Source organism: Simochromis diagramma, unplaced genomic scaffold, assembly GCF_900408965.1.
Source record: "Simochromis diagramma unplaced genomic scaffold, fSimDia1.1 OVJJ01000066.1, whole genome shotgun sequence".
Classification (NCBI taxonomy): Eukaryota; Metazoa; Chordata; class Actinopteri; order Cichliformes; family Cichlidae; genus Simochromis; species Simochromis diagramma.
The window spans coordinates 39425-47122 of NW_024387195.1; the positions used below are offsets into that span (position 1 = coordinate 39425).

The 7698-nt window shown below is 47.3% G+C and overlaps 2 pseudogenes; both read right to left on the reverse strand.

Annotated features, from left to right (window-relative positions):
* Window positions 1-2503, reverse strand: part of LOC120745249 — a 15263-nt pseudogene extending 12760 nt beyond the window's left edge.
* A 17-nt stretch (window positions 2504-2520) lies between these two features.
* LOC120745250 lies at window positions 2521-6668 on the reverse strand (annotated as a pseudogene).
* Window positions 6669-7698: the final 1030 nt, after the last annotated feature.

Here is a 7698-nt window from a genome sequence, read left to right on the forward strand (position 1 = left end):
AGACACACAGAGACACACAGACACACACAGAGACACACAGACACACACACAGACACACAGACACAGACAGACACAGACACACACAGAGACACACAGAGACACACACAGACACAGACACACAGACACACACAGACACACAGAGAGACACACAGACACACACAGAGACACACAGACACACAGAGAGACACACAGAGATACAGACACACACAGAGACACAGACACACACAGAGACACACACAGAGACACACAGAGAGACACACAGACACACACAGAGACACACAGAGACACACAGACACACACAGACACACACAGACACAGACACACACAGAGACACACAGAGACACACAGACACACACAGACACACACACACACACACACACAGACACACACAGACACACACAGACACACACAGAGACACACAGACACACACAGACACAGACACACAGACACACACACACACACAGAGACACACAGACACACACAGACACAGACACACAGACACACACAGAGACACACAGACACACACAGACACACACAGAGACACACAGACACACACAGACACAGACACACAGACACAGACACACAGAGACACACAGAGACACACAGACACACACAGAGACACACAGACACAGACACACAGACACACACAGAGACACACAGACACACACAGACACACACAGACACACACAGAAGACACACACAGACACACACAGAGACACACAGAGACACACAGACACACACAGAGACACACAGAGGCACACAGAGGCACAGAGACACACAAACACACACAGACACACACAGACACACACACAGAGGCACACAGAGGCACAGAGACACACAGACACACACAGACACACACAGACACACAGAGGCACACAGAGGCACAGACACACACAGACACACACAGACACACAGAGGCACAGAGGGAATCTAATGATCAAGGAACTAAACAGGAAGTATAAGAAACTCAAAGCAGCATAAATAAGACTGTAAATGAACCAGACATAAACCATAATACAAGAAACCCACAGTGTTGGGTCAAAGGACCCAGAACCATTAAAGTTCTTTTCTTTGCTCTTCACTGTTTGAGTGCAGACAGACTCCACGTTAAACTATGACAGCACCGTCCCTGCTGCTGCTGTCAGACCTGTTATTCACTCACTGCTCGCCAGTGTTTCTAATGAGTTTTATTCATCCATGAGAGTTAAAGCTTGCACTTACAAGCAATGTTCCCTCTAATGTTTCATGTGTCTGAACACACAAACTCCCTGAGCGATCCACTGTGAGCGACATTAGACGTGTGCACTGTGGTCACGCCAGCGTCGAATCCATCCAAGTTACATGTTTATTAAAATAATCAATTTACAGCATTTACATTTCTGTTAGACTACTTTTAAATAACTGCTTTAGCCCACTTACAATGAAAGTTAAAAAAACAATCTTGTTCATGACCTGTGTAGCATGTTAACACTATTGGAAGGAAAAATAACTTGAACTCCAATTTTGAAAACACAACTTCCTTTTTTTTATATAAAGCTCTGACTTGTATTCTGAGTCTGTGGTCTGGGAGAGAGTCTGTAACTCTGTCTGCAACATACAGTGAATAATGACCAATGTTGGGCAATTAATTATATAGTTACTTCTTCAAAAAAGTAACTGAGTTATGCAAACACAGTTTTTTGCAGCTGTTTACCTAAAAATACAGCCAAGGCAATTATTTTAAATAAACATTTCAAACTATTTACAGAACAATCAGCTGTTCTGCATCAAATCTGATGCCACACAAATTATTTGTGCCACTCCAAAAAACAATTCCTGTCCACTATGAGATGAAGGAGAACAACAGCCTGATACCTGCAGGCCTGACAGCAGCAGATGTGTCACTGCTGTAACATCTGTAACACTCAGCAGTCGCCTCATTGTTCTGACACACACAACAACACTATTTACTACACTACACACTAACTACACAAGACAACACACTAACTACACAAGACAACACACTAACTTTAGACTCCAAACAGGCTAAACGTCTCAAATCTCTCACATCTCAAAACACCACCGTCACTCCGTTTCTTAACAACTTAATGCCATGTTTTGATTGGTCGACATGGTACATTTTTCGACCAATAGGAAAGGGTGGGGATTTTTGGTGTTGTTTTTGTTCACAGGCTTTTGAGCGTTTTCCTTATACAATGCTGTTTTTACCGTTTCTTCCTGCAGTAAATATAAACAACGATACTGTTATAACCTCAGGATAAAAATGCTCGGAAACTCAAGTGCCAGTTTTAGGACGTTTACTGACCACTTTTAGAAACAACCACAGCTAGTCGCACACATACAGGAAACTGTCCCACACATAACATTCCGGCAGGGAGAACCCTGAAAAACCTCTGAAGGTTCCGGGGTGCAACGCCCCCAAACATACATTAACAACAACACTGTCTATAACACTTCCCCCCCCTTAAGCAAAAACCCACAACATAGCAATTATGCATAAGTACGAAAAGAGAGGGAGAATTCAACACCACATTATTTTAACAATTCAGTCTATCAGGGGGCTTGTGCTGCCTCTTTGACCTTCTCAGTCCTGCTGCTGGGTTCTCCAGGCTAGGAGCCTGCTGAGCTCCTGTGGCCGGGTTCGGCTCAGGTGACTTAGATTGCTCCACCAGCCCTTCTGGTGATACTGAAGAACCAATCCCGATCTCAGGTGCTGCTGACACGACTTCCCCTTCGGGTGAACCAGTCTGAGGCCCCACAGTGTCCACAGTCCTGTCTCCACCATGTGCGTGCGAACCACTCTGAGCCCTCTTCTCAGCTCCATCCGTGCGGGCTCTCACATGATCCTTGTGCCTGCGAACTTGTCTGCCATCCAACAACTCCACCACAAAAGATACTGGCCCTGAACTGTGGTGAATGACACCAGGCAGCCACCGTGAGCCACCCGTAAAGTTTTTGATATACACACAGTCTCCCTGCTTGAAAACACAGCCTCTGGCATGTAGATCATGTCTCACCTTCTGCCCACCTTGTGACTGGGTGACTCTGGCTCCCACATCTGGGCGAAGAAGGTCCAGATGAGATCTGGGCTTCCTCCCCATCAGCAACTCCGCTGGGGACAAGCTTGTGGTTGTATGAGGCGTGATGCGATACTGAAACAGGAAACGGCAGAGCCTCTTTTCTATGGAAAGACCTGGCATTTTTTTTAGACCGTCTTTCAGTGTCTCCACGGCGCGCTCCGCTAAGCCATTGGAGGCAGGGTGGTAGGGTGCTGTGCGGATATGTCGGATCCCATTTCTCTCCATAAATTCTTGGAAGAGCCCACTTGTGAATGTGGGCCCATTGTCCGTGACCACTGCCTCAGGTAATCCATGTGTTGCAAAGATTCTCCGGAGTGTGTCTGTGACGACTGGGGCTGTGATGGTCGGCATTATGTGGGCATCCAGCCATTTTGAATGCGCATCCACCAACACCAGGAACATGTGGCCCAAAAAGGGGCCGGCAAAATCTAGATGAAGCCTGGACCATGGACGGCCAGGCCACTCCCATGGGTGGAGTGGGGCAGGTGGCGGCATTTTTTGGTTTGACTGACATTGAGAACAGGCTTTTACTTTGTCTTCCAAGGCAGTGTTCATTCCCGGCCACCACACGAATGACCTTGCCAGACTTTTCATTCGAGAAATCCCTGGATGAGCCTCATGCAACACTTCAATGATCTGTGACCGACCTGGAGGCGGAACAATGACTCGGGAACCCCACAGGATGCAGCCATCTTGAACACTGAGCTCCTGCTGACGCTTGGCATACGGTTTGAGCTGATCCTGCTCCACTGTTGCTGGCCAGCCCTGCAACAGCCACTGTTTAACCTGAGATAACTCTGGATCCCGTTCAGTCCATGCTTTGATGTTTTTAGCACAGACCGGAGAGTTCGCCAACCTGTCCAGCAAAAACACAGTTTATGGGGGCAAGTTCGACTGGTTGGGGACCTCCGGGAGGGGGAGGCGGCTGAAAGCATCTGCATTCGCATTTTCAGGTCCCGCCTTATAAACAATGCGATACTGGTATGCCGACAGTGTTAATGCCCAGCGCTGAACCCGGGCTGAAGCCATGGGTGGGATGCCTTTTGTTTCACTAAAGAGACTCAGGAGGGGCTTATGGTCTGTAACAACAGTAAATGGGCGGCCATACAGGTACTGATGAAATCGTTTCACAGCAAAAACTATTGCTAAGCCTTCCTTCTCAAGCTGTGAATAGCCCTTTTCTGCTGCTGTGAGCATGCGTGACGCATATCCGACCGGTTTCTCTTCCCCCTCTTCCATGTGATGGGAAAGAACAGCTCCTATGCCATACGGGGAGGCATCACAGGACAGGAACACCTCCTTCTCCGGATCAAAATGCACCAGGAGCGGTGCCGATTGTAACAGTTCTTTTACCTGTCTGAAGGCCTTCTCCTGTGCTTGGGACCACCTCCACTGACTGTCTTTGTGCAGTAGCCCATACAGGGGAGCAAGCATGCTGGAGAGGTCAGGCAAAAACTTCCCATAATAGTTCACTAAGCCCAAGAATGATCTTAGTTCAGCTACATTCTTTGGACTCGGGGCTTCTTTACTGCTCTCACTTTCTCTTCCAGTGGGGACAGGCCCTGTGCAGAGATGCGATGACCCAGGTATGTCACGCTAGGGGCTTGGAAAACACACTTACTGCGCTTCAAACGCAACCCAGCTTCTGAAAGCTTCTTCAACACCTGCTCAAGGTTACGCAGATGCTCCTCTTCTGTTTTACCTGTAACTAAAATGTCATCCAAGTAAACAGCAACACCAGGAATGTTTTGCAAAAGATTGTCCATGGTGCGCTGAAAGATAGCTGGACTGGATGCAACGCCAAACACCAGGCGGTTGTACTTGAACAGCCCCTTGTGTGTGTTTATTGTCACATATTTTTTTGATTCCTCATCCAGCAGCAACTGCTGGTAAGCATGACTCATATCCAACTTTGTGAATGTCCGACCACCCGCCAGTGTGGCAAACAGGTCATCCACTCGAGGCAGAGGGTAGGCGTCGAGCTGAGAGGCTTGGTTCACTGTCAGTTTGTAATCACCGCATATACGCACCCCTCCGTCCTCTTTCAACACTGGTACAATCGGGGCTGCCCAGTCCGAGAACTCTATTGGCTCAATGACCCCTATCTGTTGTAGTCTCTCCAACTCTGCTTCCACCTTGGCCTTCATGGCGTATGGTACAGTGCGTGGTTTGAAAAAGCGTGGCCGGGCCAAAGGGTCCACACACAGCTTCACAGTGGTGCCCCAGAGAGTGCCCAATTCATTCTTGAACACATCTGCATACTTTAACAGTAACTCTGCTATTACCGTTACATACCTGATTTCCCTCCAGTTCAGGCGGATTGTCTGCAGAAGGTCACGACCCAGCAGACTAGGCCCCTCCCCTTTCACCACCAGTAGTGTTGCTGCCGCTTCTTGACCCTGATATGCTGCATGCACCTCTATAGCACCAAGCAGGGGAATGCATTCACCCGTGTACTGTCTCACGCTTATCTCTGTCGCTTGGAGAGCTGGTGCCCCGCCCGAGTGCCACAAGCTGTGGTAGGTGGCTTGGCTGATCACCGAAGCTGAAGCCCCTGTATCCACCTCCATTTGTAGCTCCTTCCCATTTACCTGGATAGTGGCATAGATGGGCTCCGCACAGCACTTATTAAAGCCAACCAGATTAAACATGTTGAAAACACACTCATCCTCCTCAGGCGCCATGCCCTGCAGGTGATGCGTGTTTAGTTTGTGTTTTGTCTTCCATTCCTTCTTTGATTTCTCCTTAGTGCCCCTGCATTTCTTGGCTAAGTGCCCCTTTTTCTTGCAGTTATGGCAGGTACTGTCTTTGAAAACACAGTCCTTGGCAAAGTGTGCTCCTCCACACCGGTAACACTCCAAAAGCTCCCTCGGTTTGCCCCTCACACTCCGAGATACAGGATGCACCTCGGTTGAGTGCATATTGTTGTTAGCTTTCCGAATGTCTTTAGTGTTATTAGCTGCCGTTTCTATTGCCTGAGCAATTTCCAAAGCTTTCTTAAAGTCCAGTGTGGGCTCCCCCAACAACCGACGCTGCATGCCATCATCATTTATACCACACACCAACCTGTCGCGGAGCATGTCATCCAGCACACTTCCAAACTCACAGTGCTCTGATAGCTGTCTCAGCTCCGTCACATACGCCGTCACCGAAACTCCCAGCTTGCGTGAATGAGTGTGGAATTTGAACCGCTGAAACAATCACGGAGGGTTTCGGGCAGTGATGATTTTGCACCAACGTCACCAGTTCTTTGAAACTGAAGTCCCCGGGTTTCCGAGGCGTCGTCAGGTTACGTATCAACTTGTAGGTCCTCTCTCCACACGCACTGAGAAGAACTGACCTTTTTTTTTTCTTTGTCCGAAATGTCGTTTGCCAAGAAAAAGTGTTACAGCCTCTCGACATATTCAATCCAGTCGCCGTCTCCCTCGGCGAACTCCGTGAGCGATCCGATCGTCGCCATAGATGTGAAGCGGTAGTCCGACTGCAAAATCCGTAGCAAAAACTCAAAACTGTCCGCGTTCGGCTTTTATCCTCGTCGCCAAAAAGGTGTTATAACCTCAGGATAAAAATGCTCGGAAACTCAAGTGCCAGTTTAGGACGTTTACTGACCACTTTTAGAAACAACCACAGCTAGTCGCACACATACAGGAAACTGTCCCACACATAACATTCCGGCAGGGAGAACCCTGAAAAACCTCTGAAGGTTCCGGGGTGCAACGCCCCCAAACATACATTAACAACAACATTGTCTATAACAGATACTATTCAGGAAGAAAACCAAACATTGCAGATATTTTTATCATAACTCTGGTTTTACGTGGCCGATCAACACAATTTAAAAACTGGTATAAAGTCCACACTTTGTCCGTCAGTTGTTCCGTCTGTCCTGCTCACATCTCCAATCGTTGTACATGTTGTCATTAACGTGGCTTCACTCCACATCAGCAGCTTTGCTAAAACACCAGCACATATTTACTTTAATTTCAATTCAGGTTAGAATTCTTTTTGTGTGCGCAACACAGATTTTCTCTGCGCAGAGACCGTGCCAACAGTGCGCAAATGCGCACGTGCGCAGCTTAGAGGGAACATTGCTTACAAGGTGACTACCAATAAAAATGAGTGTGCTTCACTGTCAGAGCTACGGTGATTCAACCAGTAGGTTGAATGACTTGATAATAAAAATATTTGTTTGATGCTTTGCATTGAGGCGCATTGTTGAATTTGCAGGGACACAATAACCACAGATCAATTGTTCAAACCACTACAGTAGGGAGCCATGTTATGAATAATAAACAAATAATAATACTAATAATAATACTAATAATAATGTTAATTTAAGTAATTGTTTTCGACTGAACATCACATATAATGTAGCAAGCAGTAAATTCAGGTTAAGTGCATTATCAGCATTTGGAGGAGCTCCTTATCCTTCTTTTTACTGCTCACCTCTTACAAAGTGTTCACACAGTTTGCTAGCCTCTTTCAGCCTGCTAGCTATGCTAACAAGTCTACTACACACACTTGACTCGGCCACATGACAGACAGCAGAGATAGCTGCTCTGCTAGCTAAGCTAACTCATGTTAAAGGTCAAGGAAATGAGGTGATGCTGCTGGGAGT